At 49.0% G+C, this 24784-nt stretch overlaps 1 long non-coding RNA gene across 1 annotated transcript in view; it reads left to right on the top strand.

Moving 5' to 3' along the window:
* Positions 1-22047, top strand: part of LOC135315529 (uncharacterized) — a 206537-nt gene extending 184490 nt beyond the window's left edge. Inside the window, exons 16-18 of the long non-coding RNA XR_010375023.1 lie at positions 8738-8879; positions 20388-20416; positions 20511-22047. This is a non-coding gene — a long non-coding RNA (uncharacterized LOC135315529). The remainder of the gene's footprint in view (positions 1-8737; positions 8880-20387; positions 20417-20510) is intronic.
* Positions 22048-24784: the final 2737 nt, after the last annotated feature.

Here is a 24784-nt window from a genome sequence, read left to right as displayed (position 1 = left end):
GCAGCGGAGGCGAGCCTCTGATCGGGGCTCAGTGCAGCCCATCCCTGCCGACTCCCAGTGAGCGTCAGGAACTCGAAAACAAACACGTTTCAATAGGGAAAGGCTTTGCGATAACACTTCAGCCGGCTGCTTCTCCGAGCTTTGATTTGTTTTTCATACAGGACCCAAAAAGCTCGTGTGGTTATCCACATGCTCTGAACCCCTTGAGCTGCAGATTGTATGAGAACAGTCTGCCTCGTGATTTTCTGCTATTTCATGCTTTCTCTCCTGATGGCAAATCGCTATGAGAACAGCCTCTCTTGTTGATTTCAGGAACTTGCCTCACTTCTGTTGCCGCTCTGTATTGCGTTCGACAGCGTCTCCCCGCACAGGGCCAAGCGATGGGCGCTGCGGAGAAGAGAGACCTAAAATGTGTTTTAATCCTAACCAATTTGTCTCCAGCCGCCGATGCCAGGCTGTGCAATTGCTCTGGTTTCCCACGTGCGCTGCCTTTGGCACTGCCTGCCTGTCCGTGCACCGCCCAGCCGTGGCGGGGGCCGGTTTGCCCTCCTCCTCCTCCTCCTCTCGCTGTGGGGCTCGTGCGTTTCGAGTCATTACTATATACATTTTCCAATTCTGATATAAGACAAGCAACATCTGGCTTGTGTCAGCAAAGACGCACTTCACTGCGGTTCTAGCTGTGGTTGCTGAAAAGAGACGCTTGAGGTGTAGCCCTCAAGTGCCCTGAGCCGCTCGGCCGAGCCCGAGCGCTGGTGAAAGAAAGCACAGCTATTATGTTTATTACCAAAGCCCGAACACACCGTGGTCCGGCCACCTCCCAATAAGCATAAAAGGTTTATTGAAAATCATTTGGTTTTCATCTCCTGGCCAAACAGAGTCATAGAAAAACAACGCCAGATCTGACCAGCGGTCAGGTCTAGTGGCGGTGTGAACCACGCTGGCCCGAGCGACGGGGATGCTCGGGTTGCTCGAGGATGTTTCTTCTTTAATGACGTTCAGATTTAATCACACCTGAAAGACCGCTGCGGGCCGGCTGAGCGCTCAAACCCTATAGAGTATCAGACGAGCCTGGTATGTGACAAGTAGTATTTAAAGGAAGTATGATCTTATGATTTATATAGGTCACAGTGCATTTTAATTATTAATGACGTTATGCCGATTTGGAGACGAGCTCTGAAGGACTCATTCACTTTGTTTTAGATGTTTGATATTCATAACAGTCCCCGAGGCCCTGCATCTATAATGAGTTATTCCTGCTGGTGTACTAATAACAACATCAAATGGTAAAGGGGAGGGCGGGGAAGCAAAGCAAACCAGAAAAGATGATATTCTGATTCTTACTGCAGGCGCGTATCTCTGGTGTTACGCGGCCTTAGCAGGTGTCGCTGGGAGCTGCCCCTCTGCTGAGGAACAGCCGCTGCTGAGCGGGTGCTGGAGCCGTTATCGGAGCGATGCGCTGTAGCGTCGGGTCACATCTCGGGTGATATTGTCGGTGGTGACAACGCTGAGCTTCAACAGCAGCCAAGACGAGCGGCTGGCCAGGCTGGACGGCGTGCGGGTGGGCTGGCGCGCCTGGCGCCTCTGCTGCCCTTGGTAAACAACACGTTCCTCAACAGAGGAAGGAGAGAAACGACCCAGCGCGTTCTGCCAACAGCTTCCACCTGAGATTAAACTAAAGTCTCTGCTTGTCGTGGCTCCTTGGAAAAAAATTTCAACGTGCTCACCCTGCGAAGTTTGAGACGGAGGTACCGACAGTGGGCAGAGGGATATGGGTGGGACGGGCCGAGGTGGCATTCAGTGGGCCGTCAAGCAAAACGCCTGCCAGCATCTTTAAACTCTCGTGCCTTAAGCGACCGCGTCTAAACGACTAGTTTTGGGTCTCGAAAACAACGTAATTCCTGGAAGAGCGCACTGAGGGGTCTCCCCGAGCGGAGCATTTCTTTTGAGAGCTCAGCGCAGGCGCAGTAATACTCTCAAACCCACAATACTTTGAAAAGCCCCGAGAGCTCGATGTTTTGTACCCAGCCTGTTACCGGCTGCCCTTCTCAGCAAGTGAGTCAAAGCGACGCCTCGCCTTCCCCTTCTCCTCAGGCTGCTGAGATCGTCCCTGTGCCCGTTCCTCTTCGCCCCGGCAAAGCGCAGGCCTGCAGTGACAGGTTATGGTGGTTTTGCTATAAATCAGCGCCGAGGTCAGCGGAGTGGCTCGAACTGGCTTTGGCGCAATGCCGCTAAAGAGCTGCCGCCGGGAATTCGGAGCCAGGAATGGTAATCTGCTCGGCGCGGGAGTTACCGGAGCAGAGGGAGGTGACGGAGCATTCATCCGAAGGCACTTTCATTGCCGTGTAGTTCTTAACTTCTCTTCAGAGGCGACCAGGGAAAGGTTACTCACTGGATAACCGTGATTGTCCCGTAGGAGCGGGTTCAGCTGCAAGCCCAGGTTGGTGAGAGCCCGCTTTCCTTCCTCCTTCGGCTGTTGTCCGCATGTGGCAGGAGACAGGGAGAGCTGACGGCCGTCGGGTAAGGATTGCAATGCATTTAAACAGTGCCCCCCGTGAGCACGCGGAGAATGGAATCCTCGGAAGGGTGAGAGGGCTGATAAGGGAAATAGCAAGGCCGGGGTGAAAAACCTCGGGTTTCAAATCCGATGCGGGCAATGGAAGTTTGGAATATTGCTGGGAAGTACAGTTATGCCAACTAACTGTATTTGTGTTTGTGTCCTGGGCTGTGCCTGCGGTGAAGGGACAGCCTCTGCGGAGCAAGAACGCGGGTCTGGAGGCGTTCGTGGTCACATTAGCAGGGACTCGCGATGTGCTGGGGCAGTATTTTTCGCCATCAGCGGCGGCTCGGCTCCACGTTCTCCACGCAACAGGAGAAATCAAAGCCTCAGGAAGTCCTTATTTTGTAAACAAATCACTTACCGTAGTAGTGCTGCAATTCAGCAAATGAAAATCTTATTCCAGCGCCTCTAATTCAGTATTTCAAATAACATTAAAACAACACTTTTTTTTAAAAAAATGCCATTTTTACAGTCTAAACTCTACAATGCATGCTAAGAACAGGCACGTAGGTGGTTTGGTTGGGTTATAGTTTATTTTTTGTCCGTGTTGGTAGCAAAGCCGTTGAAGTTTTCAATGTCATTTGGTATCCTTTAAATATAATTAATCAATACCTTAGTAACAAATGCACCGTGATGCATGCTGAGGTAATTATCTGTTTAAGTTCTCCAGCTGTCTGGTACAGATGTCGCTCATGGAATCTGGGTGAAAGGCAGCCGTTAGTGTCGGCCTGAGGTGGGACAGGCGCAACGTGAGCGAAAGATGCTCAGCCCGTGTTTTCCCGGCGTGCTGGAAGCTGGGGCTGCGCGCGGTGCGCCCTGGGGACGGGGCGGGTGCTCGGGAGACACTGAATCTGGTGGGGCTTTGTAAAGCCTGCGCGCAGGCCTTGCGGACGGAGCAAGGGTCACGGAAAATCTTCACCCTAAAACAAAAAAAAGTGATAACATGGAATTAGTTCTTTAACAGATTAAGACAGGGTCCTGTGCTGATGTGGAGAGGGGCGCACCAGGGCTTACGCAGAGTGCCTGGGCACCCTCTGCACTCTGCTTATCTTAAACTTATTCCTACTTACTGCCGTAAGGCACATTTGTATTTGCTTGTGTGCTTTATTACACCTTGGTAAATGTGAAAACCTTCTTTTGCATTTTGTTTCTATTTTGTTTCTAATCTAACCCCTTGCTTTCCTCACCCTCCCGTGCATTTCAGCTGGTTTGGGCTGGGTCAGTTACCTGGGAAAAAAACTGACTCCACGGATGAATGCCCGAGGCAGGCAGGGACAGCGCCGGTACCTCGGGGATCAGAACGACTCTCTTCCCTCTGAACCCCAGGGCCTCATGCTCAGCACCCCAGGACTGATTTGTTTCAAAATCTGGAATGCATATGCATAAATCTACTTTTGAAATTATTTTTAAGGGTGTTGCCTCAAGTGTATCTGCCTATTTACCGTATGTGGAACCGTAGAAAATATGTCCGTGTGCAGATTTAAGAAACGCTCTTTCTGGAAATATACTTGATGATGTGAAAACTGTTTTTGCAATGATGGTGTGTTCGGAAAGGTCTTCCAGAGGACTCGAGCGACAGAGGACTCCTCTCTTCTCGCTGTTTTCTTTTTCACGGCGGCACTGAGAAGCAGGGAGCGTGGGAAGCGATGACAGGCTGTAAAACACTGATTCCCTCCGGCTGTGCCCACTTACTTCTCCTTCAGCTCTCCCCGCGAAGCCTCAGCAGATGGACGATTGCTTTACTCCCTGCACCTGCCAGGTCTGGACAAATTCAGGTGTAACAGGTGTGTGGATATTTATTTTTTTTAAAAAAAAAAAGTGAACTATAAGGGTATATACTGCGGTTATGGTTGGAAATGTCAAATGCAAGCGACTTCACACCTGGGATCAAGCAAAGGAGTGGCAAACGTGTTCATAACTGTGTAAATGCCCAGCTAAACCCCCGCGCGCTGCCGCCGCCGCTGCTTCCCCTCGAAGCGCTGCCGCGGAGGGGTGCCCGCCCTGCGGCGGGAGCTGCGGGGAGCCCCCGCGCACGCGCCGCCGAGGTGTCCTGCGGCGGGCAGGGCGCGCGCCAGCCTCCGGTTCTCGCTCCCGCGCCCCGGCGCGTCAGCCGGGCGTCTGCCACGGCGGCAGAGGCAGCGGCCGAGCAGGCAGGGCCAGCCCAGCGAGCCGCTCGGCGGCCCCGTCCCCTTTCCGCCTAATGGGGTTTCGTGGGGCTGGGCAGGGCCGGGAGCTCTGGAGCCCCTCGCAGCCGCATCAGAGTTATCTGATGGAGGGATAACACTGCCGCGGTTTCTTTATGTGCCTCATAAAGACAGAGCTCAATACTCTGGGTGGCTTTGATTTTATATCCACCCACTTCTGGCTGCAGGGATCGATACCGTAATGCCTGTGTATAGGGAGATTTTAACATTTCCTTACAGAAACCCGAGGACGTGTTACACGCTCAGGTGCAAATCAGCAGTGCAGTTTTGCACAGGGATTAGTCTTAGGGTTAAGCTACATAATATTTTCAGGAGCGCAGCTCTCCAGAGCGTTGCTTTTAACTTGATATTATTATTATCATTACTGTTACCTGCGGTCCCGGGTATTAATGTGTACTGGAAACCCCGGATCCTTGGGTCAGTCTCCCGACAGCGTCAGACCGAAGCAGCTGCAACGCAGGGGATACAGCGCGGGCGCTCCCCGCGGGCGCGGGCACGCATCCTCACGTGTGCACTCACACGCACACGCGTGCGCGGGGAGTTTTGCCCAAGGACGCGCGTGCCGTGCAGTCGCGCCCTAACCCTTCGTCCCGCCCCGCTCCCCACCCACGCCACGGAGTTTCCCACTGGGGAAAGCCCGGGTACGACCTGGGCCCGTCGACGCACAGGACGAACCGCGCCGGGGTGTGAGCCTGGGGAGGCTTCGGAAAGAGCTCCAAAAACTAAATTCTCTGCTAAAGAAATGATTGCGCTGAGATGAACGGTTAAATTTGAAAATGGGTTAGAAATGTTTAAACAGAAAAACGTCCTCTACTGTTGTCTGAAATACGAATTTTTTTTTCCCTTGCTCTGAATTACATAAAGGAAATATTCAATTCCGCACAGTGATAAATTCAAGAAGTGACGCTTTGTAAATCTCTAGGTCTGTAAAAGCCACGAAGCTGAAGGAGAACTTACCTTCCAGACTATTGCCAGCCCAGGTGATCTGACAAAAAGCTGCTATAAAACATATGGCTCTACAAGTTATCAGACAGCTTTGCTGCGTGGTCTCACAGAATTTTTGTGCTTGTTTTAGGACTGACATTTAAAGTCGGTCTAATAGCAATATATCTGGATTTCCACTACAATATTAAAACCCTACTATAGCGATTCTGAAAATGCTCTTCCATTATTTTGTTCTGTGATATATGTGTGGAATAACTCAGGGTGTCTTCAGGAGATTTCTGGCACCAATTTTACGTGAACAGCATTTGCTGCTACTGTAGCCAATTGACAGTCAGGGCAGGGATCACCATGGTGTCGGATACCCCTTAAAATACATAAAGTTTGGGGAAATAATGATTAGTTCTTATAGGAAGCCTCTGTGTTACAATTTTAATAGTATACGCAAGTTGATAATATTAGTAAAAGTTTGTTCAGGCGTGGGTAAATCACAGAACAGAAACGCTGTCGCGCAGAGCGGATTTGCAGCTGCTTCTAAAAACGACAGATACCTCAGGAAACCACAGGACTCGGCTTTAGTAAAAGGCAAAACCTGTCACCTAATGCATCTGTGCTAACTGCACAGGGGAGGGACGCTGGCTGCCGCGGATCGTACAAAACGAATGAGGAAAATGTGACCACGGGCTGAGTGTCCGTCCCAGCCTCCTTACGTCCAAATGCTTCAAGTTCATCAGCCGTTTCCTGAATACAAACTGCAATGATTATAACGTATAGCCACGAAAAGCATGTCATCTGCCTGCAGACCACCCAAGCCCGTACCATTACAATTCAAAGGAATATAAATGAAAATTGCCTTTATAATATGATGCAAATAAAAATAAGGCTTGCGTTAAGTGGCGGCCTCCGCTTGTTTTTAATGGCTTTTGCAGTTACTGAGAAGGATGATTTTATAACGGAAGGGTTGGCCTAAAGGACCCATGGGGTGAACTCTGCAGATAGATGCGGAGCGATGTAGCTTGCTGGTTTCCTGGGGCACCAGCCGTCACAGCCATTCCCTGCAAAACCTCTTGGCTCTTCGTTCCTGCAGGTACCAGAATGACAGGGAGCCAAACCGCTCCTTCTTGCTGTACTGGGCTCGGCTTCCCTGCGCTCAGCAAAGACGCCTCGAGCCTTGTCGGTCCGTGCAATTCGGAAGCCAAAGTTGCCGTGTGGCCTTGTCACATGCGAAGTATTTTGAGTTGGAGCCCGTCGTGATTGTGCGTGACCGTTCCGTAACGATTAACCTGCTTGTCCTCAGGGTTTCTCTTTAAGTGAAGGGTGCAGGAATTCCCCGCCATGCCACTCGTACAGGAAAGTTATCGGTGGCGTCACATCTAGCTTAGGAAAGGTGTGTGATCTCAGGGGATAGTTGCCTGCCTGTATGCAGAGCGCTATGGCAGGCGTATAAAAGAGAAACTACAGCTGTACATTACACTTTTAACAGATTGCTGATTTCCAGCAGATCAGGGAATCAAAGCCAGGCTACGGCCCTCACCCGCAGGGAAAGCACAGCCCTGCTGCCTAACGTCAGAACTAAGATTCCCACGGAATGATTTAGGTTCCTAAGTTGCAAACAAGCCAAAAGATGTGCCCGTAGGCGCAATCCCTTATTTCTCTGCTGTGATATTCCCCTTCGTGCAGCTACAGCTCATTTTTGGCTCGACCCAGTGCCCCTTGGGGCAGCAGACGTCTTGCCCCCGTGGGCAACCCCCAGCTCCCCATCACGCCGAGGCCGGGCTGGTTACACCCCTGCGCGGCACTTGAAAACTCACTTGAGGGAGTAAAACTCTCAGTTGGAGGGAGCTTTGTAAAACTAAAACATGGCAGAGTTTGAGCTTCTCGCCCGCCTAATCTGTAAGGCTGGGGTATACGTTTAAAAGATGAATTAGTTAATATTAACACGCAGACCCCGCCCCATAACCGGGGGTAGTGGATAATGTACAGCGCAAGCAGAAGACGCTGTCTTCACCTCCAGAATTGCCAGTATTTATTTATTGCCAATATTATGAGCAATGTCCCGAGTCTGTATGTGAGCCTGTTGCTTGCAAACCGCCTAAATGTTTTCAGATGAAATGTAAGATGGATAAAATGGGTCTTTATTCTGTCAGTTTGATGAATAATTACGGTACGGTAGCTGTGCTTGTAACAGGTTTCATCACCAGAGTTACGGTTGAAAGAGAAATGGTTTATTTTTACTATATTAGCAAAAGCTATATTTACAATCAGAAAATTGACTGGATAGCTCCAGTCCTTTATAGATGGATTAATATATGTTTAATTCAAATATATGGCATTGATTTTGGTAGCGCTGATATACCGGTGTTTCCAGCAAGATGGGCCTCTCTTAAATCCTCGGGCTCCAAATATTTACCCGGCTCTGTGCCTTTCACGGTAAGCATATTTTGCAATTAATGAAAATATATGAACGTTCTCAGTGCGAGGTTTGCTAATTGGAAGCCAGAGTCTGTGATGAAGCTGTTACGCACCACGGAAGGATCCCTACAGGACTACTTTTTCAGCCTTGCGCCGAAGTTTTTACGTACCTAGAGCTTCTCTGTATGATCGAACGCTGCCGTAGTAATGATGTGGGAAAACGTGCAGACTCGCACGCCCGGAGAGCGTGGTTACAAATGGAGTCTCAGAAATTAGAGTGTGTTTGCCCATAGTCCAGCTCTGTAAACGAGGGCTCTGGCTTGTCGACATTCAGGGAATGAAAACCAAAAATACCTTTATCCTGGCGCTGCGAGTTATGCCTGCAGTGCAGGAGAGCGCACTGGCACGCAGAGCACGAGGGAAATCCAAACTGAGCTTTTGTGGTGGTGTCGGGAATCAAGCAAACGCTGTATCATGGAAATTCAAACGCTCCTTACCGTTTTCTTTCGCTTATCACGCTGGTAATACATCAACGGCTTGGTCGTACGTTAGTCGCTGCAATAATCTGGCAAATACCAAAAATAAGATCTCAAAATGACGGTGGTGTGGTTTTTTTGGATAGGAACCAAGTTTGGTGTCTGTCTGAGGACCTCACTGAGCTCCTCGGTGCCGAGGAAGCCACCAAGAACCGGACCTGCCTGGATGTCCTGGAAGTAGTGAAGTTTGGGGCATAAAGGAACCTCAGAGCAAGCCCCCTCCGAAAGGTGTGTAGCAGAAGGCGCGGGGAGACACCAGGCTACCTCGGTTCGCTTTCCCGACCCACTGATGCTCTGACAGAACAAGGTTCGTTCTTTGCTGAGCTCGGGTCTTTGCTCTCAGGGTGCAAAATCAGCCATAACCAGACCAGAAAGAACGCGGGTTAAATAACGTAGCCAAAGCCTTCAGAATGAGGTGACTATAACGTGCCTAATGACAGTGAAGCACTAAAATACTTTGCTAAGTGCCTCCTCACTTTTTGAAGAACATTTAGTTTGGAATTCAGCCCAGAAAAGTACATCTGCCCCTGCAATTTACACCTCATTGGATAAGGCTAAAGAGGGAGGAAATGAAGATGATTAATTAAGGGAAAGTAAATTAGTCTCACTTTATATGTAGCAACTGTGGATAATTTTTCCTCATACAGAAAACCTGTCTGGGGGCTGGCTTGTTAGGCCATTGACTCTGAAATAACGACGCCTAAGTGTGTGTCTGTAAAGAACTGCCAGGTACCAGCTCAGGCAAGTTGGTCAAGATTTTGCTAAGAAAATGTTCAGTATCTGTCTCGGGGGGGCTCTTTCCCCGCTGGTGCATTTCTGTCTTTCCATGAGGTTTTGTTCTCACTTCATTCGATGCTAAAGCTGACGCTGAGATTGCTATTTTTGAGACACATGATTCTAAAGGAAGGGTAATCGCTCCTGAGAGCAGACAAAACCTTCCCTAAAGTATGCTTATTTGGGGAAAAAAAAAATCTTCTAGTGATGTAAAGGCTCCAGGTGTGATCCCTTCCTGATGCTGATATAAATCAGGAGCAAATCAAGGAAAGCCTGGCCCACTCTTGGGAGCTACTGAGGATGATGTTCCCTGAGTGCCGCTAGCTGGGTGCCATGGTGTTAGCTGGGGCAGAGTGAATGTCCTTCCCCGCAGCGGGCCCGGTGCCGGGCTCGGGGCTGAGTAGGAACACAACGCCGATACCACACCGAGGTTTGGCCGCTGCTGGGCAGCGCTGGTACTGGTTAGGGCTTTCCCAGCTCCCCAGGCGCCGCCGGGGGCACGAGGAGCCGGGAGGGGAGGGGGCACGGCCAGGAGAGCGGGTTCACACTGGCCAGAGGGATATTCCATATCATGTCACGTCATGCCCAGTGTGTTACTGGGAGGGGCTGGCGGGGGGAGGGAGGCAGCGATCGCGGCTCGGGGACGGGCAGCGTCGGTCGGCGGGTGGTGAGCGGCTGTGTCGCTTGTGTTTCTGGGTTTTTCCCCTTTTTCCCTTTTCCTTTTTATTATATTATCATTATTGTTCTTATAATCATTATTATTATAATTGTTTTATTTTATTATTTTATAATACCAAGATAATTATTTATTTTATTGTTTTATTTTAATAATTAAATTAAACTGTTCTTATCTCAACCCACAAGTTTTTTCCTTTTGCTTTTGCCCTTCCGAGTCTCTTCCCTGTCCCACAGCGGTGGGGGCAGCGAGCGAGCGGCTGCCGGGTGTTTAGTTGCCGACTGGGGCTGAACCACGACACTGGGGAAGGCGTTGGGTTCACCGCAAAGATGAAGTTATGGGTGCGCGTTCCTCACAGCCCCCAAAAAAGGGACCGAGGGGGTCAGTCGGGAGCAGGGCCTTTGTGCCAGCCTGGCTGCTCCCGCCGCCCCGGGAGGTGTGGGGCAAGGTGCACCCACAGCCTTGTCCAAGAGCTAGCCAGGCCGCTGTGTAAATCTAAAAATACATGCGTTAGAACATAAAAAAAAAAAAAGAAGCAGAATAATTGCAGATGCAGGAAAAGTTAGATTAAAGTAGGAATAGCACCAGTTTCTTTATTATATGTAGCAGCTGCAGAAGAACACACTCATCGAGTGGGAAATAACAGCTCTGGTTGTTTTTTTCAGTCCTAGCATTGTGATTGTGCTGCTGTTTTCTAAAAGAAATGATTGAAACTTTCTTCTCTCCTCTGTGTGAACTCTATTACCCTGAACGCAGCCTGTGGGCTCTGACTTCAAGAAAATAGCTGGTGCACCCCCATGTGCGGGTCACCCTGGGGGTCCCAGAGCCCCTGGGGTGCCCATGGGACACCCACCTCCTGTCCCTGCGCTCCCAGGCTGTGCAAGAAGTGCCTCTCCCTGGGCACCAAGCAGGGTCCCTGCAGCAGGGGCCTCACCCTGCGGAGAGGTATTTTCTAGCTCCTAGAGAATTTAGGGAATGCGGGGACCTGCGGGGAGCGTCCTCCTGTTGTCTGGCCGAAACAAGCTCTGAGAGAAAAGGGACACAGGTGATGAAGATGTGATATAAAATAAACGCTCCTCCAAGAAGACCTCCCGAGAGGTCTTGAGTGCTACCAAGGCCATAAAGGCCCTGTGGTACCTGTAGCGTACGTTAACTGAAATGCCGAGAGCTCTGAGGCACAGCTGAAGGGGTGGATGTAGGATCTAGTGCAGTTTGCTTTATCCAAGCAGATTCCCATGTAACTTTTGATTTCCTTTGGCTGCTGGTGCCTGACTACCCTGATGCACCAGTCGCGATGCTTTATGGGTGAAAGCTGTGAATTCTTTCTGAAGAATAATACAGTCTTCACTTCTTCTTTTCGTTTTTAATGCGGGTTGATTCTGTTCATGGAAATGGCTGGTTATTCTCTGCTCCTCATTACAGAGAAAGAGCTTTTTTGAGAATGCATACTAGGCACTCCTTTGCGGAACAGCAAAGCTGTGGGTTCATTTTGATTCATCATAATTAGGAAAAAAAAAAAAAAGAAGATTAAAAGACATATGACTGTCTCCTTTGGACTTTGCTCTCTCCTCGGCAGCGGTAGCACCGCAACTGGCTCCAGCGGCAGGAGAAAAAAATTCTCTGAGATAACGAGACTGGCAACTTACATCTAAATATTGTGACTTTTGCTGGAAGCAGAGAGTACCTCGTGCAAGTGTCGGCACTTTTCATTGCCTGAAATTCAAATAGCTGAGTGTCATAGGAGATGGCCTTCTGGGTGGCTTTCTGGGCCACCTCTAGGCGAGGGAGGGAAGATGCAACAGATGTCCTGAGATGAGGAGGATGAGCAAACTTCAAGCCGATCAAGCTTTCTGAAATTGGTTTTGTTCTAACTAGACCAAAACTTGTTAAAAAATCAGTCAATTAAGATAATAGGCAGCGCATTCTCGTTCTAGAAAAAGAGTACATAAATAAGCAGTATAAAAAAAGGGTAGTATTTTCTTCTGCAAAACCACAGGTACTTAGATTAAACGGATCAATAAGCCATCTGTATCACGGTAAGAACAGTCATAAATTACTCAAAAATTCTGGTTTTGAACAAGTCTTTGGGCATATGGGCAAAGACAGAGCTGCTAAGTGCTGCCGCTGGAAGCCATCCTTGCATATTGCAGATTTAATGATTCTATCTGCTGTCACTGGCAAATGAGAGATGGGATGAAAAAATGGGCCAACAGTGATAAAGCCTTAAGGTAACACAGAATAAATGAAGTAACTACTTTAAATTGTATGCCGTGCAACGTATTTAAAATCCCAGCATAAATTCTGAGTCTGAGTGTGAGCAAACCCCATCGCCGAGGCTTGTTAAACACCATAACAGAAGAAAACCGTAAATTTTCAAATTTTCTAACCAACGGATGCTTACACGGCCGTTGGAAATCTAGGAACTCTGAGCGCTTTTTTCCCTTCTGGTTGCAAGTTTATCGCTGTGACTCGTGGTGGCAGAGGATTTCCAGCCTTCGGTGCGCGGCCTTTGTGGGGGGGTGGGTCTCCCTGCAGTGGGGGTGGGTTTGCAGGGGCAGTGGGTTTGCAGCGGATGGGTTTGCAGGGAGGTGGGTTTGCAGCGGATGGGTTTGCGGGGGGGGTGGGTTTGCGGGGGGGTGGGTTTGCAGGGAGGTGGGTTTGCAGGGAGGTGGGTTTGCAGCGGATGGGTTTGCAGCGGATGGGTTTGCGGGGGGGGGTGGGTTTGCGGGGGGGTGGGTTTGCAGGGAGGTGGGTTTGCAGCGGATGGGTTTGCAGGGGGGTGGGTTTCCCTGCAGCGGGGCAGGCAGGGCAGTGCCGGCAGCCCCCCGTCCTGCAGTTGCACGCTTGCCCTCGGTAAGCCCATCTCCAAGGGAAGGTTGGCAGAGTGCCTGCCATTCTAGTCACGCTTTAAAAATGAGCTGATGTTAATTTAAAGCATTAAACTTGGCCCTTTGTCCCACTGCCAATTTTCACAGCTTTATGAGCACGTGCTGACAGTTAAAAGTGTTTTCCCCCTTTTGCTGTATTACCCGCGCTGGGGAAACGAAGTGAACGAGTACAAAGAGGAAACATGATGCTACACAAAATGGTATTGAAAGCACACAGTGGAAACAGATATTTTTTTTCTCCTCTGCTCTGCAGTTCTTGTCAGGATAACAAGAGCTGGTGTTTGCAAAACAAACGGAGGCGCTTGTTCAGATGTGTGCCTTCAGCAGCAAATGGAGACAGACCGCTTACGGAGTTACTGGTCGCAGGGGTCTACGCGGCAGGCTTGGCGCTTTAGCTCCTCATTTGGGCTCCCCGTGGCGCTGCCAGAGAGCAGCAGCTCTGCTAGGAGTGGGTCACCCACCCCGAGGAGGCGCCGGGAGGTCCCGTCGCGCTGCCCAGCAGGTGCACGGGGCAGCGGCCGCCGCAGACACAGGCGTCGCTGCTGCAGGCAGGCAAGGCAAGGCGAACCCCGCTGCTGCGAAGGGTTGTGCTTCCTCCCGGGCGGGAAGCTGGTCCTCCTCCGTGACGTGGCTGGTGGCAGCCTTCTGGTGGGTCTCTTTTGCTCCCTAAATCCCAAGCGAGTGGCCTGACACATCTCAGCCCTCCGTTCCCGAAGGGGACCATTCATTCTGCTGTAAAGACCAGGGTGCTTAAGGAGGTACAGAGTTTTTTCCCTCTGACTTCTGTTAATTTTATGGCAATACTGCACCAATGAGCTTGCAAGATTTCTGCTGAAGATGCTTTGCAGTGCTGTGATTCCTCCTCCATGAACCTCTCCTGTGACTTTAAAGGGAGAAGAGGCAAAGAGAGGGTGGGATTCACCTCTCAGCATCTTCATCTGTTGCTTCCAAAGGTCATATGGAGAAAACCTTTCATAGTCTGTTGTGTTAGCTGCTACTGCATCTTCATATTACATAAAATTTCTTAAGAGGATATTTTAATACAACTTTTTCTTACCAGAAACTCTTACATCGGGCAAATAAGACGTATGGCTCCTGGCTGCGTGCTGGAGTTTATCTGTGGCTCAGAAATAAAGTATAATAACATATCTTTAATAATGCAGGGCAGGGCTGTTCCTCTGGTGATTTATAAACTCCATAGATGTAGCAAGTCACTGCTAAAGTAGATTTACTGCTCTCTCTACCCGAACGCCACAGGAACAACAGGGCAAGCAGACGCAGAGTTAAAAGAGAGTCACCATTTGTCTCAGCATGGCTTGGGGGTAAATCTGTCTTCCCGTGTCATGGATCTGAGTTTTGCTTATGGGCCAAGCAGAACTCCTAGACAAAAATTAAAATCAAGTGCTGTGAGGAAGAAAATCGTTAACAGATGGGGAGGGGGCAGGAAAGCACATGCAGAGCAGGTCTGGCCTACGGAGTATCTCTTCTCTGTACAGCTGCAGCACCAAGTAGCTTCTCTTGTCCATCCTCCTAAACATTGTCCGTTTTTCGTCTCAGCATGTGAGAATTTGGTGTGAAGAGTTGGAGGTAAATGCCAGGACGCCTGGCTGAGGCAGGAAAAGCCGTTTGTGTCGTCTGTGCCTCGTTGGTCTGGACCAAACGCACCCTTTACAGTCCTCTCGTTGTCCGACCCCACCCCAAAGGGCTGCCTGTGGCTTCCACCATGACAGCGAATCCTCTCTGGACAAAGATTGTATAAGGGGAGGCTTTGAGAATGCAGAGATTTGCTTATGGATCTTCCAAAGAACAACAGGAGGGATTTCTGAGAGGGAGGGAAAGATGCTTCGGACTAGCTCTAGCCTGCCGCTGTGCACCGAACCCTGTGAGTGACTGGAGGGCACCGCGTGGCCCCTGGGGTCCAGCCCAACACCTCTCGTGACTGGAACGGCGATGCTCAGGCAGGCTGGTCCCCGGGTACCGAAAAGAGATCTTCCCTCCTCTCACTGCTGATGACCGCCCCAGTCCCCTGTGGGAATCCATCTCGCTCCATCCTTACTCTCTGTAGGGACAATTTCTCAGCACTGTTTTGCAGAGCCTGACTCTTCAAAACGTGTGCAGCCAGCTGGGCTTTCATTACCGAATAATATATCATTAGAGTGACACTGCTAGTAACTAACTAATAACAACTCCAGATGGCAAGGATGCATTATGGGAGCTCCTGACCATGAAGTGGTAGTCCTGAAAAATCTTAAATATTATCTTTGAATATGCCACATTCAGCCTCTTTCAAAAGAAGCAGGTCCGAGAGGTGACCAGATTAAACACAACGCAAAGCTTGATCTTCTCAAGATCTTGGGCTTTGCTGTCTTCCATCTGGAGGGGAAGGAAACCTGCAATTAGAGATTTATGGCGAAGCAATGGCTTTCTCAGGAGTTTCCTCTAAGTAGATTTTAAAACGCCTTGTGCTACGTTAAGACATTTGTACAAAATAATGAAGGAGGAGGTTTGTCAACGTCTGCAGTCTGCGCTGCTGTCAGTACGAAAATGTTACAGCCAACAAAAACACAGCAGGAGTTGGCTGAAACCTTTGAACTTTTCAGAGGAAAGAAAGAAATGAAGACATTCTCTACAAATTCCCTGAAAATGCACATTCTTAACGTTCCCAGGCCTGTTAGGAAGGACGAGCCTCTTTCCCTTCCCCGCAACGGCAAGGTGCGTTACTGATAGCCGCGTTCCCTGCTGAGAGGGTGAGCAGAGCTTTGGACCGGCCTGGGAAGAGCGTTCTGCATCCACCTGTTTTGTTTCTCCAAATGAGCAAATGGGAAAAACAAACATTTACGGTTTCTCTGTCCATTGCTCTCCCTTCGTTGTCCAATCAGTTTTTTAACGGCGCAAGGTTTTTAAGAAGGAAAGGTCCGTGCTTCCTGTAAGGGGCGTTTTTGTTTTAGCAGCCACTTTTTAAAATGATAAGGAAACGGATGTTCTATTTTTTTCTTACCGAATATGTGTTTATCCTTGTTGCTGCGTCTCTGCTCTGAACTATTGTAATATAACGGGAGGAGTTTTCCTCTCGTCGTCGGGTTGTCGCACAACTAAGTCACAGCACAAGGCAGGCGGTTCCGTCGCAGCCTCTTCCAGCTCACATATGCCTTTACTGGGACTGGGGTCCTGCGGAGGGAGCGTCGCGGCCGTGCCTCGCGTTTGGTCACCGATCCTCTTCCAGAAGCCCTTGGTGGTGGCTCTGCCCGTGTCTCCTTTGGCACCTGCCTGCTCTCCTCCCGCCGCTGCCTTTTCCAGCCCCAGACCTCTGCGCTCGTGTCTTTAAAACTGGTTTTACGGCGCTTGGTTTCAGCAGGAGGGGTAATTCTCTTTGCCACGTTGGATTTTATTTCAAATATATGGTTGAGAGTTTTAATCTGCTGCAAGCAGGTGTCACTGCAGGTGAACACGGTTAAAAGCATATGTTTACTTTTGCTGTTGAAATCCGAAAAAGCTGTTATTTTTAAAAAAACCTTCCTTCAATAGTCTGTGTAACCATTGGCAGCCAAATATTCTCAGCTGCGGATGTATTCAACGTTTTATTTAAAAACAAATTTTAGACTTGCAAAAGACTCAATTAAAGCAGTTTAAATACAAAGTTAAAATTACAGCTGTTTCGTTTAGGGAGTGGCTGTCAGGCCCCCGAGCGCATCCCCCAGTTCCCAGGGACAAGAGAGCATTTTTCTTGATAAACTCCTTTTGTGCAAGGTTCACACCAAAGGCTGCTGCGGGGGTGGCAGGGAGAGGGCAACCTGCTGGCTGGGCTGCGCTGCCCCGACGGGCGAAGGCAGCGAGGGGCGTCTCGGACCCGCCTGGAGCGGGACCCTGGCGCGCCGCAGGGAAGCGGAGCCGGGCAAGCGCGCTCTCGTGAGAGGTGTCTGCATGGAGCGCGCAGAAAGCGATAAGCACCTTGAGGTGCTGCCATCCTGAGCAGATGCTGACATCCTGATGTCTGCCCTTGCCTTTCCTGGAGAGGCTTTGATGCATCCCACCTTCTCCCGTTAAAATCAAAGGTGAGTGTTAACAGCCGACCGAACAGAGAAGACTCAGCTCTCCGGAGGGACTGTATGGGATGAGAAGCCTTGCGTAAGTGGCTTCGAGAGACCAAAGGATAAAGGTATATGTGTTTAAATTCAAAGAATCCATGTTTTCAGCGTTCCTAACGGGGGAAGCCAGACCACGGGTGGATCTTGCTGATGTAACTCTTGGTCTGTGACAGTCAGTAAAAGAGACTTGCCCCCTGCCCCAGCTTTTTCCTCTATGAGTAAGGAAGTCAGAACAAATAGTTGCCTCATGCCTTTTCCTGGCAGGAGTGAGCCTGGGGCCTGTGCGGAATGTTAAGATTTGAAAATGAAAAAAATATAGGCGAGTAGCTGGATATTAAGAGCAAAGATGGCAACACCAAAGAAATGCGTTTTCCAGTTGGAGCAGAGGTGGTTTGGCCGATGGTGGTGCTTGGTCTCTGGAGACATCTCTACGTCTGGGGGCTTCTCTCTTTGGGGCAGGGAGTCCGTCCGGGGCACCCGATGCCGTGGCCGCCGCCCGCTTTGGACCAGGGCTGGAGGCAACGTCCCAGGCTCCTTGGCTGGCATGATGTGGCTCTGGGTCGATCATCCGGCGACAATGCGCGGGGCGAGGGTCCTGCTGCGGTGGCAAAAGCAATGGAAGGAAAGAGGCACCATCCCAGGTGAGGGGCCTCTTCTGCCCCCCCAAGCCCTAAAAGCACTGATGGCAGATGTTGCAGAGTCCAGCGGAGTAAGGATGGCTGTTTGCCCTCTTGTCCCCTAGCAGACTGATAAGCAAGAGCTTCCAAGCAGGTGGTGATGGCAGGGAGAGCACCTGTAAGCATGCGGCGGTACTGCTTTGGGCACAGGCTCCCGAAGGCACATCTCCCTTTGTTGTGCCATTCTGGACTTGGCATCAAGCGCCCAGCACAGCCGTAGCCGAACAGCTGCACGAAAAGTCATGAACTGGAAGAGAAATTGTGATGCAAATTCACGGGGTAAGAGATCTGGCTTCCCCAAGCCAAGCTCAAAGGCTGCTTAGGGCTGGAGCCACGTGCAGAGCGCGAGAGCGAGAAGATAAGCGTGAAAAATACCTGCATCGTGACAGGAGTACGGTTTATAATGCAAGAGTGTGTAAGTGGGTGCAGACCCGTAGGGCATCTCAAAGCATGGAGGCTCTGGCTACCTGGAGGAGATGTGAGGATTAAGGATGCAAAGGATTCAGGGGGAGGCGAAGGTGCACGCGCGGAGGATGCCTGGGAACAGTCGGCGTTGCTGTGCCAAAGCACGAAGGTTGGACAAGTCGGGAGGTGATGCAGGGGTGCAGGTCTGCCTTTCACCTGGGGATGGGAGCAGAATTGACAGGACACCCATCTCTTAAAAAAGGAAAAAAAAGTTTATATGGTTTTCTTCGCGGTAACAAGTCAAAACTAATTCTGCAGAGTTCTTTCAGTGAAATATCTCTAGTCGCTTCCCAGGGAGCATTTGGTAGGAGCAGACAGCCATCCTGCTTGTGGGAGTGCTTCTGCAGAATTACATTTTGGCTGCAGGGAAAGCAGTAATGTCTAGCCATTGTAGACTCAATGACTACAGTATAATTTTATTTATGGGTAAATAATACTTAGCACCGAGCTCACAAGCATTAATCTTAAAGCAAGGGTTTTACTTCTACATTTCCTCCTATTGTAAAATTAATAACAGGTAAGATGCACTGGTGAATTTAAAGGGCTGTTACTCTCTCCGCATTGGGGAAGTGTCTGGGTTCGCTTGTTTACAGACACAGCTGCATTCCCAGACCTCTCCCGAGGCAGATTTTCTGAGAACCTTGGCTACCTCTGAGTTCAGGCAATAACAACCAGGTGCAAATCCAAGGTGATGTTTCAAACGTATCCTCTTCCACTGAATTAGAGCCCTCTAATGACACGGTACTAAATCTATTCCAAAGGCTTCTAGTGAACAGAGTTTCACTGGGAAGTGTTGAATCATCACACCAGAAAAGTTTTGCTGGAACAAAAAAGTTGATTTACCGGCTCAGATTTGCCTCTCTGAATGTCAGTGATCCCATTGCTACCAGCGAATATGGCTCAGGATGAATGCCGCCAGCCTGCTTGCGTGTGAATTCCCTTCCCGCTCCCTTCCTATCCTCATTTCTCATGAGAAAGTGTCTCTTAAAATGCTTCCATGTGAACGAATGTCTCCATTCACCCCGGTCTTGCTCTTGACTTTATGGCTTCTTGGCTGCGAGGTCCTCCCTTGATACGCCCTTTTCCAAATGATACACTTTCATTTCAAAATTCTTATTCATAAATGTCAACACTTGCGGAGATAAGAAAGTAAATGTGGGCTCTAAATCTTTATTTAAACTCATAATGACATCTTCTGATTTTTAAAGTGCCCGGTGTTAAGCAGTTTCCATTGGATTCGCAGCCTAAATCAGCAGTAATAGGAAGCCTCCCAACCCTGTAATATAGTCTTTCCACCTATCAGTCATGAAAAGTTTGCATCTCATACATACTCGGGGTTTGCAGCTCCGAGACCTACCAATCCATAGTCTGAGATTTATTGGGCATTAATCTGTCTTTTAACTATAAATTTACTCATTTACTTTTTGTGGTGTGATGTGTCAAGGTGGCCGCCGCGTTTGCTCGGTCCTGGTGAAGACGGGAAGTCTTTCAAAGACGAATTGAGCGATTGCTAAATTATTCATATGCAGTGTCTAGAAATCTTTACATTGGTTTCCTAAATCAGAGGAACTAGAAAAATTGGAAACCTCAGCTAATACCCTTGTAATAATGTGTCATTCTGAAAGGAATTAGAACTAATATTTTGTCACTTTTCAGCACTTTTTTTGTGAACACCGCTCCACATAAATGCTTTGTGCTCCTTGATGGAAAGCTGTGGATGGCATATTTTGACCATTATCGAGATTGCAATCCAAGGAATATTGCAGGCTTGCATCCTAGTGACGATAATGGGAAACGATTACCGAAAGTGCATCTTCATTGTTAGCGTGGTGGGAAGCCGCGGTGCTTGCAGGCGGCGTGAGAGGCATTTTGCACGGTGGATGGAGGCAGAGCCGGAGCAGAGCGTGCCGGGAGGGTGCGCTGACTGCCGCGGGGCCGCTTCGTGCCGGGGGGGTGGAAAGCCCGCAGCAAAACGGGAGCTGCGGCGTGACCCGTTGAAATGAGGCCATTTCGCTACGGCTCCCACGGGACGTTACCTGGGGAAGCGGCGCTGTGCTATTAGTACCAACACAGGGTAAACTCCGGGCTTTGGTACATTGACATTAAACTATGAATTATTTTTTTTTGCTTCAATGTTTTCTTACACTGTTCTTTTCTTTTAACCCTTCCAGGGACACGACGACCAAGTGACCCCATTGAGGTTATTCTTCAGGGCACGGGGACAAGATGCTTTCGCAGGGATGCAGAATGTAAGTTTAATACTTTTATCTTTCCCTTGCTCTGTCATCCTTCAGGTGCGGGATTCAGAATTACTGTACGGGTATGCCTTCCCAAAGCACGTTGTAACTGAGCGATTAAAATACAAGGCTCCACGTTGGCTATCCGTGCTGCTGGCTCACCTCTCAAAGCAGGCCTCTTTGGCTAATTTTGTCCTAACATTCGGAGGCAGGGGAACAGCAGGCTCGGGGGGCTCATTCGCCAGCGCTCGCTGGGACGGAGCCATCCCACCTGCGTTATTTGTGCGTTGGCGTGGCCCTCGCTGGGGTTTTGAAGGACGCACAGCGAAGACCAGGGCAGCCAGGTGGAAGCAGCGGCGAATGCGGGGCCCCGTCCCGGTGCAGCCCTGACGTGAGACGGGTGAACCACCGCGCTTCGGGGACCGCTCCAGCACCGCCCTGGCTGCCCCAGCCCAGCTTCCCGCCGGGACATCGGGCGGGCGCCCTCAGCGGGAGCCTCGCTGGCAATACCTTGTTCACATCACCAGCAGTTCCTCCAGCCTCATCCTCCCGCGTGCGCGATTCTCCGTGCTTTCCAAAGCCTGGAGAGGGCAAGGCAGTCGCCCCCGGGAAGGTGTTACGCTGAAATGCCACGTAGGAGAAGGGACCTCTTCATCTTACATCTCTAAAGGAAGGGGATTAATTTTTTTATTTTATAGTCATAGGCGGTACCTCCTTAATGGCCTTTGTAACCGTGATCATCGAGTATTAAGCGCTATGTTTGATTCCATCTAGTTCTCCATGCGGTGACTAATTCCAGTCCCTGTAAGAAGTCATCAGGGTCTGCCAGAGCTGCCAGAGATTCACTGCAATAAGCTGGAAGGGGTTTCCTAAATACGTTACACGCTGTAACTCACCGTTTCTGCCCATTTGCTCCTTACGTGCCCATTGACAATTAACGTACCTCAAATATCTCCAGCCAAAACGAACTTGTAAATGATTCAGGCGTTTCTGTGGGGGGGTTATCGGCTGCCTCAAACATTAATAATCCTCCTATTATAAAAGCATCTTTGATGCGTGACTGATTTGGATGAACATCGAAGTGCTTTTTCCCGAAGAAATGTGCTCATGTGGTCTCAAAATGGGGAATTTCTCATGTGACGCAGCGGTGTCGCCTTGGATCGTAGCAACGACCTGGGATCAGGCAAGGTCTGCCTTTCCGGACAGCCGGCGGCTTCCAGCAAGGATTTCTCTAAAAGTCCAGCCTCTTACTCAGAATAGCGATTGCTCAGAATAGCCTAAACCAGATGGACTCTGACTAGGTAAACATGAAAATAGGAACCTCAGAAATGTCTTTTATGTTTACTTTGAGGCAAAGTTATTTTAATGAATTCCAATTAACTTTTTTTTTAAAAAAAAAAATCATGTTTGCCAGACAGTCCCTGTGGTTAACAAGAGATGCAGATGTTTTTTGTGCTAATTGTTCTAAGTGTTTCTCCACTTTGCATTCAGGGTGCACCGGCTCACATTGCCCCATGGTATTTAAATAAGAAAAACTGATTCCATGATGCTTTATTTCACCAAAATGGAAAAATAAAACCTGCTACACTTTGCATTTCAAAGTTATCTGACAAATTTTATAAACTTCTGAGCTTTAAAAAGAAACAATATTTCAAAGGTCCTTTGCGACACAGTAACTAAGCCATTCTAATTTATAATTCCATTTTTTGTAGGAAAAAAATATTTCACCAAACTCTTCCACTGTCCCTAAAAACCTCCTCGCTGGAATCTCTCATTAAGTGATGTCACCAAATTGATTTGAAGCAACAATAAACTCAAGCCGTGTATCTCTTAGTTGTTGAATAGTCAATGTAAGTCATGAAAACGAGTCAGAAATTAAACCACTGTGCTCCAGAAGAATATTCTAAGCTTCACTTGACATCTTTAGTTTGCTTTAGACAGGAAAATGTTCCTGGGGACATGTTTCTCTAGTTAAAGGAAAATTGTAATGCTGCAAAAAACACCGAACTTGTCAGAAACTTTGCAGTTATGCTCTTGAAAAAGAAAGCGTTGACTGGGTTTTTCTCATATTTTTCAGATCAATGTCAGAAAGTGCTATTTCATGGTGGTGAGCCTGCCTCGCAACCGCTCGCTGCTCAGGTCCCCTCAGGCTTCAGGGCTGCAGCCCCTTGCTTTTATTTTGGATGTCCTACAAATGGTATCGCTGGGGTTCAGCCGAACGCTGTCAACTATGGGATGGGACCCTCTTTCAACGCGTTCATTTATTTAAAATAGCCGAGTCGGTGTTTCATCTGGGTTTAGTTTCGGTTGTCCATATAAACCTGGTTAGCTCTAACCTTAACGTTAAATCTGACCTCTAATATAGAGCTGTATTGGAACGCGCTGCTGCTGGTAATCGGAATTTCAAAGGCTGGAGAGACCGTCAATACATGCACAGTTTATCTTAGTGAAATTATTAAAAAACTACCCATCTCCAGTCAAGAAAGCTTCTTATGATTGGCAGAGTAAAGGTAAAGCTCCCGGGAGCTGCAGTGCCGCCTGCTCTGCCCTTGCCTGGCATCGCTCTGTGTCCCCTGGGAAAGGGAGGTTGGCCATGCTCTACCCTCAGCACCTGGACTCGCTCCGCGTCACTGTTCTAGCTCAAAATGGTCATTCCACGTGATGTTTCCCAAAAAGGCTGGCCAAACTTTGGGTAAGATAAAGCGAAGTGCACAAAAAATGGGGAAAGGATGTAGACGTGTTTCATTTAAGTGGGGAAGTCTATGCTTTGGTGGTTCAACTGTAATAAAAGCTCTGCAAATTAGGGGCTCTTCCAAATGTATTGTTTGGGAACAAAAACCCCAAACCCTCGAAAAAATATCACTCGCAGTAAAGCCTTGTGTGTATGCATATATATATAAGCACACATAAAGCTGTAATTGCTAGCTATTTTTATGTTAATTAATTATATTGATCTCTACCATTATATGTGGTAGAGTATCCTGAGCTGGTTAACAATTCCACGTCTTTGATCTGACGGTGACCTTCTGGGGTTACCGTCACGTTCAGTGTCCCCTCACCCTCCTGAAAATGGCATTTCAAGGAGAGCAAAGGGGGTTTTGACATGGCGCACTTAAATACGTCAGCCGACGTCAGTGTAAATTAGTATGTGCTCACCTGAGGGCCACGGGCTATTGGTACGGATCTCAGCGGGATTTAACAGAAGCCTAAAATCTACCCTGTGCAATTCCTCAGCTCACCGTTATCCCCAGGTGCCTCTGGCCATGGGCTGTGCTTGCATGGGGTCCCCCTCCGAGGTGGCGGGCAGAATTCAGCCCCCAGCGCTTGCCCCGGTGGCACACTGCCCATGGACTCCCGGGCCGGGTCTGCCCCGGGTACCTGGCCCTGGTCTGAGGCACACGGATGCCGTCGGCAGCACTGTCCGGCCGGTCTTTCTGCTCAGGTCCATGTGGTGAGGGTCTTCTTTCATACGTAAATTAATTTTTTTCCTTCATCTGCTGGTTCTTGATTGTGTTACGACATCGCACATAGGATACGGGGAGAATATTAGGAACCTTCAGGCACTGGGATGCTTATGCCGTGACCACGCAGAGCTGCAGTACTACAGCTAACTTCTACTGTAGAAAGTACACGAAATGAACACGTATTCCTGCTTTTCCCACCTGGAAACGTACTGTCGGTGCATGGAATGTTACTGCAGCTCGACACAAAGCTAAGTGCATTTCAGACCCCCTGCTTCTAGTGAGCCAGATTCCTTCTAAGAGATTTCGGCAGGCAAGCTGCCAAGCTTGAAACTGCAGCCACCGAGAGAGATTTCTTTTTGCTCTGGCTCATTAGCAAGAAGCAGCTGTTAGTTCATTCAGTATTAATGTCAGCCATAATGAAAGACACCCACTTGTACGAAGAGGTGAATTTGGAGAGAACTATAAAGAAGGACTCGGTGCCAAATTGCACGGTATCAGTCAGGGCGGTTGAATTATAATAAGACCCAATTTTTGTGAAACCATAAAGGAATAATGATAAAAGTAGAAAAAAAATGTACATACGCCTGACTCAGCAGACTCTCGCCATAATGCAGGCGTTTGACTTGAAATTAATGCAACATATAAAATTAAGAGGACTTTTGCTGGGATGATTTCAAATGTCGAAACGTAAGAAAAAGAGAGAGAGGGAGCGCTATGTATGATACTGTTCATGCTTGATACAACCTGACTCTGCTGCTGCTGCTTCAAGATTTTGCCGCGGGGAATAACTGAAAAAAAACCTTGCGAAATGAAACCCACTTCATTTATTTCCCCCTTCTGAAAAGAAAGGATAAGGCTTTACAAATA

Source organism: Phalacrocorax carbo, chromosome 12 (genome assembly GCF_963921805.1).
Source record: "Phalacrocorax carbo chromosome 12, bPhaCar2.1, whole genome shotgun sequence".
NCBI classification, from domain to species: Eukaryota; Metazoa; Chordata; class Aves; order Suliformes; family Phalacrocoracidae; genus Phalacrocorax; species Phalacrocorax carbo.
The sequence above is the reverse complement of the archived record's forward strand: the minus strand, read 5'-3'. Positions and strand labels throughout refer to the sequence as shown.